Here is a 14535-nt window from a genome sequence, read left to right on the forward strand (position 1 = left end):
AAATATGTTATATGTAGATAATATCTTGTATATATTCAGATATTTGTTTTGTATTTGATTATTTTGTTTGCGGTACTTCCTGGATGGCGTGTGGCAGATGGATTTCATCAGCAGACACCCCAATGTCACAGCAGGTATTGCATGGATGTACCAATGCTGTACCATGTGCCAAAAAGGATCTCAGAGTACTCTGTGTCATGGACAGCAAAGATAACAATGTCAATCAATATGTAACATTTGAAATTATGGAAAAGGCTTGGTTTCAGTTTGAGTATAGTCTCTGTTTGAGACATGTTTGCACTTATATCTATAATAAACATTTATAGTCAGTTAAATCTGCTGAGAGCCATTTCATAGAAAAGAATAATGGAAGATAACTACAGTTTGAAGTAGAATATTATACACAGAATTGGTGGTAGCTTTTAGCCACTATCTGAAATCAAGACAACCAACACGTAATAAGGATTACCTAGGTTAGGTATATTGTAGTAGTTTATAACAAGTTTGTTCTTCCCAACGTAAAACAACATCCTTATAATCAGTGCACGTTTCTGCTCGGCTGCAGGAGTGCATTGATTTTGATGATACTATTTTGTAAACACATCAGCATTTCAAATATTGTCATTATATTGATCATTTAATAAGACTATTAGTATCTTTGTAGTATTCACGACCTTATTGGGTTGAGCTTCGCTGTATCTTTAATGCTTGTATTATTTCAAAAGTAGAATATTTTAGTAACAGGTTCGAGGTTTTTGATAGTAATGAGACTTTAAACTTAAAATTATTAATACAGTTATACCTCAAAAACCATAAGATTATCCTTTAATCACTTTGTATATAGCATAGTAGGATAAGTAATTCTGAAGTCATGGTAAAAAGGGAGGTAATAGACAGATATGGTAGGCTGTAAACATGTAGAGGACTGAGCTATTTCAAAATGCTAGTAATGTATGTTCATTTGCAGGACTCAGATAATGATCGAGAATTGAGTTTAAGACAAAGATTTCTGAAGGATAAATTGAGGGTATGTAACAATTATATCAGTTTTATGCTTTCAGTGTTAAAATAACAGTTGAAGTGTAGATGCAGATTAGGTCCATATACTAACAATTAAATTGTAAATGTTAATTATTTCTTAAATATTTTTATTCTAGCTTAACACTCTTGAATCAGAAAACAAAGACCTTCAAAATGAATTTGAAAAAGAAAGAAAGAATTATTTAGAAATTATAGGAACTTTATGTCGACAGATGAAACTTTTCAAACAAATAACTGAGAAAATAGTACCAAATCTACGCAAGGACTGTAGCTACAGGTAACAACATTCCATCACCAATTTTATGTATAAAATGACACAAAACAAGGAGAAAATACTAAGCAACATAACGCATGTTGTAATTGTGTACATGCATCTTGCTGGGGTTCATGTATTGTAATTTATGGAGCCCACTTGAAATGAGTTACTTGAATTGCAAAAAATACCAGTACTCATTTGTACAGTTTACCAGGAATTTATGTACAATTCAATATTACACTTGTTTTCATATATGTCTTGCTTATAGTCAAATTTTAATTTGATAGAAATATCTATTTTAGAGTCTTGCAGAAAAATGAGACACTAGTTTTCATTTTTTACACAATAACAATAACTGCAAGTATGGGGATCTATACTCATCAGCAGAAAATTTTGAAACATTGTCACTTTAAAGTTATTTTACTAGAAATTGATTTCTGTTTGTTAATTTGTTGTTCACTTGAGAATGCACAAGGTATTGGCCAGTAGGATGATAAATAATTCCAAAACTAAGGCCAAATAGGGGTATTGGTGAGTGTTATAGCTGCTTCTTTTTGTCTTCAAAATTTTTAAATTTTGTTGGATGCAACATTTTGTTTTTTAAGTTTTGAAGCTGTTTTCTAATACATTTGCCTTGCTGACTGGCCTGCACCACAGCTATCATCTTGTGCTTTTAATTCTTTCATACGATTCTCAAATCTTTCTTAAATTATTCACTTATTTCAAAGCTATCTAAATTTCAATTCTCCTTCATACATATTATTTATAAAACATGCTTGAAAACCTTCACCATTAAGCACTTTTATTTGCAGTTATTTACAGAGAAAAAGAGTTTTCATTATTTTTGCCTCCTTGAAAATAAATAAAAATTTTAAAAAGTTATAGTAACTGTCATTAAGCCTGTTCCTTTCCTTAAGAAAGCAATACAGACATGCTATTTCAAATCATAATGATCCAACTGCTATTAAGAATATAATACTAATAAATTATTCAGTTATTGTAATTTTAATTTTAGGTTAAGTTTGCAATAAAATAAATAAATCTTCAGTATTATAAGCAAGCAGTCACATAAAAAATTGTCATTCACTTAAATGGAAAGCCCTATCTCTCCAGAAAATTGTCAATTAAATTAATAACAATAACTTGTAAAATCTCAGTTTCCTATATTAAAAATGAACAGGGTATTAATTGCCATGAAATAAATATTAGAGCATTGGAAGCTTTAAGTCATATTTGTGAAGTAATAAAATATTTTTTGTACAGTTCTTTTGAAATTGAACAAAAAATAAATTGTTAATAACAGGGAAAACTGCACTAGCTGTAATTTCTAAATTCATAGCTGGCTCAGCTAAAAATCAGTACAGACAACTTATTACATTTCACAATTTGGGCAGTGGTTTTTAATATGAGATTTGCAAAAATGTTTTTCACAGAATGAGATTTTCACTTTGCGGTGGAGTGTGCACTGAAACTTCTTGGCACTTTAAAACTGTGTACCAGTCTGAGATTCAAATGCAATACCTTTACTTGTCAGTAGAGCTCTTGCCCATGAAAGGCAAAGGTCCCAACTTGGACTCTTGGTCCAGCAAACAGTTTTAATCTACCAGAAAGTTCCATGTTTTTACAGCTTTATGTCACAATTTGATGGTCAGAAATTGCATTTGGCACATTTGGAGTTTTCATTTCCGCAACTGGAACTTGGTGTTGAAGAATTTCCTGTTTCTATTCTTCTAACAATAGATGTTGAATGTTCATTTAGTGGCAGTTGTTTCCTAGCTTTAATATAAGAAGTTAATCAAGAAACCCTTGACTAATTAATATGGGTTCTTCTAGTATTTGATGTGTGATAAATGTCAGTGAGATTTATAGTTTAGTTCAAATGGCTCTGAGCACTATGGGACTCAACTGCTGAGGTCGTAAGTCCCTTAGAACTTAGAACTACTTAAACCTAACTAACCTAAGGACATCACACACATCCATGCCTGAGGCAGGATTCAAACCTGCGACCGTAGCAGTCGCGTGGTTCCAGACTGTAGCGCTTAGAACCGCTTGGCCATTCCGGCCAGCTGTATAGTTTAGATTTCACATTAAGCTGAATATGTTGCATAAGCTGTGATGATAAGTATAGTGAATAGGCTCAGAGTGGAGAGCAGTATCAAAAAAAAAGCACATCACAGTAGTTAAACTTATAGTTCAAGAATTACTTTGTTTTATTTCTTAAATAGCAAGCCATTGTGATCATGAATTTCTGCATTACGACAGGTATATTTCGTATCTTCTACAGTTAATACTATTGTTTCAAACATACACATTGAATAGATAGTCAGAATTTTAAATTCTATAAACAATTCCTTACATGATGTTCGAGCATCTTTTTTGCCTAATATTCTCAAAGCTCTTTTCTGGAGTTTAAATACTCGGTCTACATGAGTTTTGGAAGCACCACCCCACAGTGCCAGACCAAATGCTAGAAATGGATGTATTAAACCAAAATACATCATCCTCATTGTTTGGGTATTGACATATGGAGCTATTCTTCTTAAAACATACGGGCTAGATGATAGCCTTGCACATACGTTGTCAATTTTTTGTGTCCATAGTAGTTTGCTATTTATGCATATACCTAGGAATTTACACTCACTGCAGATTTGCCCTACGATATTGCTATCTTGAGAATCAATACAAGTTTGCAAATCACCAACATTGAAGGGGATTATATTTGTTTTTTGTAAGTTGACTTTTAGACTGTCATTTTCAAACTTTTCCTTTGCAATATCTATAAACTTTTTTACCTCTATGCCGCGATTAAGAATATCATTTCCCCAACAAAGGCCTGAAGTATCATCTGCATACATTGTAATCAAGGTATCATTTTTTACTATCTTTGGGAAGTCATTGACGTAACATATAAAGAGGAAGGGACCAATTATTGATCCCTATCTATGGATACCATCAACTTTTACTGTATATAAACATGGATGATGAAAACATCTACTGGATTGTCAACAATGTCTTGCATTTTGCATTTCCTCTGCTTGCGAATCTGAACACAACTGAAGTGGCAAGACTTTGGTCAACAGTAAAGTAGCTTGATAATTCTTGCTTTCATTTGTTTTTAATAGTAATCATCATGTGTTGTAATTGTTACTGACTTGAGAAATAATAAATAATATGTCTGTATATCAGTGAAAACCATACTGAAATCCCTACAGTGGTTCCTGAGATTAGCCCAAACATACAGACAGGAACCTTCCCAACCACTGCTTCCCTTTCATACCCCTCGACTCTTATAACTGCCACCTGCTTTTTGTACAAATTGTAAATAGCCTTTCGCTCCCTGTATTTTACCCCTGCCACCTTCAGAATTTGAAAGAGAGTATTCCAATCAACACTGTCAAAAGCTTTCTCTAAGTCTACAAATGCTGGAAACATAGGTTTGCCTTTCCTTAATCTTTCTTCTAAGATAAGTCGTAGGGTCAGTATTGCCTCACATGTTCCAACATTTCTACGGAATCCAAACTGATCTTCCCCGAGGTCGGCTTCTATCAGTTTTTCCTTTCGTCTGTAGAGAATTCGCGTTAATATTTTGCAGCTGTGACTTATTAAACTGATAGTTCGGTAATTTTTACATCTGTCAACACCTGCTTTCTTTGGGATTGGAATTATTATATTCTTCTTGAAGTCTGAGGGTATTTCGCCTCTCTCATACATCTTGCTCAGCAGATGGTAGAGTTTTGTCAGGACTGGCTCTCCCAAGGCTGTCAGTAGTTCTAATGGAATGTTGTCTACTCCGGGGGCCTTGTTTCAACTCAGGTCTTTCAGTGCTCTGTCAAACTCTTCACACAGTATCATATCTCCAATCTCATCATCATCTACATCCTCTTCCGTTTACATAATATTGTCCTCAAGAACATTGCCCTTGTATATACCCACTATATATATTCCTTCCACCTTTCTGCTTTCCCTTCTTTGCTTAGAACTGGGTTTCCATCTGAGCTCTTGATATTCATACAAGTGGTTCTCCTTTCTCCAAAGGTCTCTTTAATTTTCCTGTAGGCAGTATCTATTTTACCACTAGTGAGATAAGCCTCTACATCCTTACATTTGTCCTCTAGCCATACCTGCTTAGCCATTTTGCACTTCCTGTCGATACCATTTTTGAGATGTTTGTATTCCTTTTTGCCTGCTTCATTTACTGCATTTTTATATTTTCTCCTTTCATCAATTAAATTCAATATTTCTTCTGTCACCCAAGGGTTTCTACTAGCCCTCATCTTTTTACCTATTTGATCCTCTGCTGCCTTCAGTATTTCATCCCTGAAAGCTACCCATCCTTCTGCTACAGTATTTCTTTCCCCCATTCCTGTCAATTGTTCCCTACACCTACCTAAAGTACAATGGTGATCAGACATAGGTGCTCCAGGCTGCTCTTTGTTAACAAGATGCCTCTGCACACCACAGAAAAACAACACTGACACAGCATTTCCATGGGTAAATGGTTCCTGACTATTCATCCATGACAGGCAATTGCACACATATTACCTCATTAAACTGGGCCTTATTTGAGCATTCTGCAGCCTGCTCTCATGCCTGCCACTCTGTCACAATTGCTGCTGCAACTGACACTGTAATGCAGTTGCTGGAAACACACACATTATGCTCGACCTTAGCACAGGTATGCAAATACCTTGGACACTCTTAGTGGCAGGAACAGCTGAACCAGTCCTGGGAGCCAATTTCTTCTGGCAGATTTAAACTAAGCCCCTATTAAACCACATACAATCTGTGCCATGTGGGATGGTACAGTTGGTACAGTCCACCACATTACAATCACACCAGGTCCCACTGTCCATTGCTATCCCCATCATCTAGCTTCCAAAAAACTTAAAGTGACTAAAGCTGTGGTGGATGAACTTTTGTGAGCCATCAGACAATGCCCGCGCATCCCTGATCAAACTAGTTCCTAAAAAGAATGTTACTTGGCACATATGTGGTGACTACCACTACCTATATGGCCATACGATGATTGACAGCTACTTTGTTGAAAACTTGCATGATTTTTCTCACGTCTTGGCCAGGGCAAAAATTTTCAGCGTTGTCAGTTGCTAAACTACAGACCTGCAAATTCTGATGGCAGCCAAATACATACCAAAACAGCAATAATCATTCCATTCAGTCTCTTTTGAGTTCCTACAGATGCCTTATGGACAAAAAAAAGTGGCACAGAAATGGCAAAAATTTATCAATAGCATGCTGTTCAATTTGCCTTTTTGTTATGCCTGTCTAGATGACGACATAATCTTTTTGTAAATCAAAGAAGACCACGACAACCACTTGCATATCACCTTTGATAAGCTGACTTCTCACAGGGCCATAATAAACAATGAGAAATGCCAACTTCAGCACACAATGGTCCACATTTCACTGTGAACTACTAGCCATATATGAAGCAGTTTGTTGCTTTCAAGATGACATTGAGGGGAGACCCCTTATCACATATACAGACCACAGTCCACAGGAAGATGCATCTGCAAGCCATCAGCAGATTCTGTACCCAGGAGATTCTGCCATCTAGATTTAATGGCACAGTTCACTATCAACATGCAATATGTTAAAGGTACCAATAATATTGTGGCAGATTATCTTTTCCGTATCACAGCTACCTCCACTCAGCTGGACTTCGATAGGATCGTAGATGCACAAGCAACAGATGCCGATCTTCACAACTTGTCTAACAAACCATACACCAGACTCCAGTTGGAACAATGCATGCTATCTAGTGCAACCAATCAAGTTTGGTGTGATGTTTCGAATAAACGGGTATGACCAGTCACCCCAGAGCTGTATCACAGGTCAAATAATGACCTTCTCCACAACCTTGCACATATAGGCATGTGCCCCACCATATGCCTCATCATGGAATCATTTGTCTGGACTACCATTAAAATGGATTGTGGCATTTGGGCCAGGACTTGAATTCCACGCCAGCAGGCAAAAACAGGCCACCATGCACAGGCCCCCTTTGGTAAATTCCCGATTCCAAAGGGGCGGCTCCAACATGTCCACATTGACATTGTAGGACCACTTCCTGGATCGCAAGGTTACTGTTACATCCTGTCAATGATAGATCACATGATATGATGGACGGAGGCCATGCCCATTTCTGACATATCAGCAGAGATGGTAACAAAAACTTTCGTCAACAGTTGGATTGCCAGATTAGGTTGCCCAGCCTCCTTAACATTGGTATAGGGTTGGCATTTTGAATCCCAGATTTTCGATGACTTATGCTACCTATGCAGATGCCAACAGTTCCACACAACCACCTACCACCCCAATCCAATGGCTTCATGTAGTGGTGTGATCAGATGATAAAAGTTGCTATCATGTGCCACTCAAGAATTGTGGGTGGTGGTGCTCCCAGCACATAAAGATGATCTGGATGCATCACTCCCTGAAATACTATATGGTAAGCCCCTCACTCTACCTGCTGTATTTGTAGTGCATGAAACGGTCCCCACAGACTAGGATGTACCAGACTTAGTCCTGCATCTGTGCACCATCCCTCTCTCATCACATGACAGAATGAATTTTTATTCATAAAAGCCTGGCCACATGTACTCATATGATGCTACATACAGACACAGTGAAATCTGCCCAACAGCCACCATTTGCAGGACGATACCATGTGTTGAAATGTGATACAAACACAAGTTATTGGAAAACAAACAACAATGTCGGTGATCTGGCTTAAACCATAGGTGACTTTAGCAAACCTGTCACAACAGACACTACACACCCCACTGCCATTAGGCCATTTCCATGTGAATCTCTACAATTTTCTGCCCAATGACATATTTATCACGTTACACAATACCGAGCTTGTGATTACCGCTACCTAAACGGACAGGCACTTGAGTGCAAGCACTATCACGCACAGTTTTGTGCACACCACTCCTGTCGCACCAGAAGTTGACACAGCAGGACTCACTTCCCATTTTTCAGCAGATGGTACACTTACCATCACTGCCCCAGCTTACACTGCCACACGCCCTGCAATGCCTCCTGTGGATCCAACAACGCAAGGAAAACTGCCAACATGCCTCCTTCCTCAAGTACCACTGCCCAATTAAAGATGCCACCAAGACTGTGCCCTTAACTGCTAACACTGTCGGCATTAGTCACTCCACGGATGTTGTGCTTTGGGCGTGACCTGTGCCTCTTGGCGCACCTTGCTGACTATGATGTGTCTTCCGTTGCATCCACCATCACACTGCCACCTACATCACTTCTGACAGACAATGCCCTATCACAGCATCTCCTTACATGCTCTGCATTACGGGTGGGGAGCTTTGTGACAGCATAACATGTCTGACTAGGTAAAAAGAGGATCGGTGCCTTGTGAGGCAGTTGGAGTCAGTATGATCTGTATGCTCATAATGATTACACAAGAAATGTACATTGTGCTTACCCATAAATAGTGAGGAAATTGTATATCTATGCTGTGCCACTATTCTGCTGTCACACTGCTGGTATCCCATTTCCCACAAGCTCCCCACTCTTGAGCAATATACTAGGATGGGTCATACAAGTGTTCTCTATACAATACCCTTTTATTTACAAGCCATACAATAGTTTTCACAAAATTATATTATGATAAATATCTTTTGAACTTTTGAAGTTCCATTGTTGTACATTTATTCCTTCTCAATTAAGAAATGACTATTTTATTTTAATGAGCCTGTTCACTGTCATTATGTTTCTTTAATGTAAACTGCACCACAGAATTTAGCAAAAAATTAAAAACATAAATTATTGAAAACAAGATACATACATTTAATTTTTAGTGATCTGGAACGAGTGAAGGGCCAAGCAGTATGGAACGAAGAGGCTGAATGCTGGATTCTTCCAGAATTTGTTTATGAACAAATGAAACTTCCTTGCATTGGTAAAGTGTTTCATTTCCAATAAATTATTTTTCTTTGATATGTTACTAGATATTATTATTTTTGTGACTCAAATCAATGTTTAGAAATGCATTACATATTTTTGTTGTATTTTTTAGATCGTAAGCCTGATTTTATGACTTCACAAGAACTGAAGAAACCTTTATCACCTGATTACTGTGAAAGTCTGAGACAGAGCTCATTTTCTTCTCGTCTTAGTTCACCAAGAAGTAGTAATGATGAAGAAGATAGTATACTGCTAAAGGTATCTGTCGCTTTTAATCACGTGAACTGTTAGATGTGAAAAGATTTTGTATTCAAACTCAATCAATAGAATTATTTTAAGTGGGCGAGTAGATTCTACATGGGAAGACACTTTAAGAGTATTAATATCACAGTTGTATGTGCCTTCATACTAGTGTCTGAAACTGGTTATCTATAAAAGAGCACCCCACTGCAGAGATCCATCATTTTACCTCTGCATTAGACAGCAGTCATGGAAATGTATCTGAGAGAGAGATTTGCAAGTGATCTCCTACTCTCTCAGCTGTCTCACCTTTATCTTTGTTTCCGCTTGTACTCAGTACATGTGGGTCCTCGCATTTGGGGTTCTGAGTGATCTGCCTTTCCGTTTTAAACTTCTCCAACCTATCCCTCTTTCCTCCTCAAAGAAGGAATTAATAGCTCTGAAAGCTAGTACAGCTTCTTGTACTTTTATATGTGTTTATCGCCTGTACCTCGTGAAGGCAAGTCAAACAGCCTGTGAGTTGGGTCAACATGGTGTCGAATCAGTTGCTTCTGTCAGGTGCTGGGTCGAACATAAGTTTAGTTTTTGTTGATCCTATCGACAGGTGGGGCTTCATATGGCATGGCTTTCTTCTCAGTAGGAATGGGAAAGGGAAATTTTTTGTATTGAGCTCAGTCTTTAAGGTGTGATGCTGAAACTCATGGGCATAACCCTGTAGTCACTGGTGTAAGGGCAGGACCAGATACAGTAAACTCAGATATTAGCATTAAAAGAAAAGGACAGATTGCTATTCATCATACAGTGGGGAAGTTGCATTGCAGACAGGTACAACAAAAAGACTGCTAAACAAGTGAGCTGTTGGCCAAATGGCCTTCTTCTGAATTAGACAAAACACACACACACACACACACACACACACACACACACACACACACCAACGGACTCTGGCTGCCAAGGGGTAAGTGACAATTATTTTGAAATTTTTCCCCAAGTGTGACATGTAAATGTTGGCTAATATAGTACCTACTGCCAAACCTGCTGCCATACTTTCTCCCCAAACATGAAACAGTTGTATTTCAACACTTAAGTGAGCAACTTCATCAAAACTTCATCAAAATTACAAAAAGTGTGTAAGTTATCGTCAGTCAAGTCTTAAACATCATGCATACATGCTCTCAAGAATCTAAAGTAGCTTCTTCCAGAACACTAGCTGCTCGCAACAGTTTTATAATTTCCTTCTGATTCCTGACCATATAATCCTGAGAGTAATAATAATATATAGCACTAGTAATAGTAATGCTGATTGAGGATGCTGTTAAGGTATCTTGGCCTGGGCTACCTATAGATTTAATAATCAGTCTGAAAGATTAGTTAGTTAGTGTTTAACATCCCGTCGACAACGAGGTCATTAGAGACGGAGCGCAAGCTCGGGTGAGGGAAGGATGGGGAAGGAAATCGGCCGTGCCCTTTCAAAGGAACCATCCCGGCATTTGCCTGAAGCGATTTAGGGAAATCACGGAAAACCTAAATCAGGATGGCCGGAGACGGGATTGAACCGTCGTCCTCTCGAATGCGAGTCCAGCGTGCTAACCACTGCGCCACCTCGCTCGGTAGTCTGAAAGAGGCGCATTGCTTATTGGTCTCCAGCGTCACTCTAAGTGGAGGGGTTCTTGGGTTTATGGGTAATACTCTATGTTTTAAGCCCTGATTCAGTACTAAATTCATACCTTTAACTGCAGTCTTGACTTCCGTTCAAAATTTATTGGTTGAATCAAACATAGCTCACACAATATTATTCCTCATATTCAGCCTGAGATAGAACAAAGGTTTTCCCTTTATCTGTGTATTGTAAGTGCTCCATTATCTGTGAACTTTTTATTAATACCCTTAATGATTTTATGATGACTACCCAATGTTGTACTTGCCCCATTCTGACATGGAACACTACGGCTACATTGTGATTTATAGCCACCTTGTTTTTCTGAACCAGTAGAGCTTTAGCAAAGTCTAATGCCACTGTGGTATTAGCAATAATATGCTTTTCTTTTTTCTTTGTAAATTGCTCATTGCTGTTGAAAGAGAGCCCTTTATTTAAAACTGCTACCTCCAACTCAGTATACAGTTTTGCAACCCAGGGTAGAAACTACGTACAGATTTAAGAGGAGTCTCACCTTGCGCCTTATCTTTAGTAGCCAACCCTACCATGAGATCCTGAATCTTGCTTTCCTGCCTGCTGAGTCATCAAACCTATAATGTGTGACATGGTCCCATCATAAATATTAGCCTTAAGTACTGCTGCTAGTTGCAAATGTGGTAAGTAGAGTTGACCATTAACATAATGTTTTTTCTTGTATAATTCTTTGATTTCATGATGCAAACACAAAACTTCAAACTCTTAGCATAAAATGGCTGCTGTTTCATGGGATAATGTTTATGTACTTGCAGATGACCTTAAATTGCAAATATTTCTTACTAAATTTTCCATAGGGCAGCAAGTAGGCATGACATAGATTCAGATAAGTAAAATAGGTCGCAACATGCTAGCTAGGTATCAAACAGCATAAATTATTATTTATGGGAAACATGTTCATGGTAAACAAATCCACCAGTTACAAATAGTTTTATTGAGTGAAGTCTTAAATGACACAAGTCACCACACAGTACCATGGTTTCAGGGTCTTAGCCCCATCATCAGGTGCATCAGAAATGTAATGTAAAAGAACAGTTGTAACCTACTCCATTAAACAATTAAGAAATTTATAATATTCATTTTTGTGTGCAATTACACTGAACAGTGCAGGTGGATGATCTCTTGGAAGGAGGGAATCTTTGGCAAATGAGCAGGCATGCATCTTCACATGACTATAAATCACATTGCATTGGGGAAGTATATTGCAACATGTACACTTGCACCGATGACCATCCATTAGTAGTAAACCATGTTGGTAGACGTGGTACAACAACCACCTTACCAACCTTGTGCCCAGCATGGGAGCATGCTCCAGAGCATGCATTGCCACCTGTGATAGTTACATGGTTAACTGATGATGGCGTCCTCTTGGGTAAAATATTCCGGAGGTAAAATAGTCCCCCATTCGGATCTCCGGGCGGGGACTACTCAAGAGGAAGTCGTTATCAGGAGAAAGAAAACTGGCGTTCTACGGATTGGAGCGTGGAATGTCAGATCCCTAAATCGAGCAGGTAAGTTAGAAAATTTAAAAAGGGAAATGGGTAGGTTAAAGTTAGATAGAGTGGGAATTAGTGAAGTTCGGTGGCAGGAGGAACAAGACTTTTGGTCAGGTGAATACAGGGTTATAAATACAAAATCAAATAGGGGTATTGCAGGAGTAGGTTTAATAATGAATAAAAAATAGGAGTGCGGGTAAGCTACTACAAACAGCATAGTGGACGCATTATTGTGGCCAAGATGGACACGAAGCCCACGTCTACTACAGTAGTACAAGTTTATTATATGCCAACTAGCTCTGCAGATGATGAAGAAATTGATGAAATGTATCATGAGATAAAAGAAATTATTCAGGTAGTGAAGGGGGACGAAAATTTAATAGTCATGAGTGACTGGAATTCAAGAGTAGGAAAATGGAGAGAAGGAAACATAGTAGGTGAATATGGATTGGGGGAAAGAAATGAAAGAGCAAGCCATCTGGTAGAATTTTGCACAGACCATAACTTAATCATAGCTAACACTTGGTTCAAGAATCATAAAAGAAGGTTGTATACATGGAAGAGTCCTGGAGATATTAAAAGGTATCAGATAGATTATATAACAGTCAGACAGAGATTTAGGAACCAGGTATTAAATTGTAAGACATTTCCAGGGCCAGATGTGGATTCTGACCACAATCTATTGATTATGAACTGTAGATTAAAACTGAAGAAACTGCAAAAAGGTGGGAATTTAAGGAGATGGGACCTGGATAAACTGACTAAACCAGAGGTTGTATAGAGTTTCAGGGAGAGCATAAGGGAACAATTGACAGCAATGGGGGAAAGAAGTACAGTAGAAGAAGAATGGGTAGCTCTGAGGGATGAAGTAGTGAAGGCAGCAGAGGATCAAGTAGGTAAAAAGACGAGGGCTAGTAGAACCCCTTGGGTAACAGAAGAAATAGTGAATTTAATTGATGAAAGGAGAAAATATAAGAATGCAGTAAATGAAGCAGGCAAAAAGGAATACAAACGTCTCAAAACTGAGATCGACAGGAAGTGCAAAATGGCTAAGCAGGGATGGCTAGAGGACAAATGTAAGGATGTAGAGGCTTATCTCACTAGGGGTCAGATAGATACTGCCTACAGGAAAATTAAAGAGGCCTTTGGAGAAAAGAGAACCACTTGTATGACTATCAAGAGCTCAGATGGAAACCCAGTTCTAAGCAAAGATGGGAAAGCAGAAAGGTGGAAGGAAGTGTATAGAGGGTCTCTACAAGGGCGATGTACTTGAGGACAATATTATGGAAATGGAAGAGGATGTAGATGAAGATGAAATGGGAGATACGATACTGCGTGAAGAGTTCGACAGAGCACTGAAAGACGTAAGTCGAAACAAGGCCCCGGGAGTAGACAACATTCCATTAGAACTACTGACGGCCTTGGGAGAGCCAGTCCTGACAAAACTCTACCATCTGCTGAGCAAGATGTATGAGACAGGCGAAATACCCTCAGACTTCAAGAAGAATATAACAATTCCAATCCCAAAGAAAGCAGGTGTTGACAGATGTGAAAATTACCAAACTATCAGTTTAATAAGTCACAGCTGCGAAATACTAACACGAATTCTTTACAGATGAATGGAAAAACTGGTAGAAGCCGACCTCGGAGAAGATCAGTTTGGATTCTGTAGAAATATTGGAACACGTGAGGCAATACTGACCCTACGACTTATCTTCGAAGAAAGATTAAGGAAAGGCAAACCTACGTTTCTAGCATTTGTAGACTTAGAGAAAGCTTTTGACAATGTTGACTGGAATACTCTCTTTCAAATTCTGAAGGTGGTAAGGGTAAAACACAGGGAGTGAAAGGCTATTTAC

General features: G+C 38.3%; 1 non-coding gene across 1 annotated transcript; it reads right to left on the bottom strand.

Moving 5' to 3' along the window:
* Window positions 1-11025: 11025 nt before the first annotated feature.
* Trnaa-cgc (transfer RNA alanine (anticodon CGC)) lies at window positions 11026-11098 on the bottom strand. Its single transcript has one exon. It is a non-coding gene; the product is annotated as a tRNA-Ala (tRNA).
* Between the last annotated feature and the right edge of the window lie 3437 nt (window positions 11099-14535).

This window comes from Schistocerca cancellata, chromosome 5 (genome assembly GCF_023864275.1).
Source record: "Schistocerca cancellata isolate TAMUIC-IGC-003103 chromosome 5, iqSchCanc2.1, whole genome shotgun sequence".
NCBI classification, from domain to species: domain Eukaryota; kingdom Metazoa; phylum Arthropoda; class Insecta; order Orthoptera; family Acrididae; genus Schistocerca; species Schistocerca cancellata.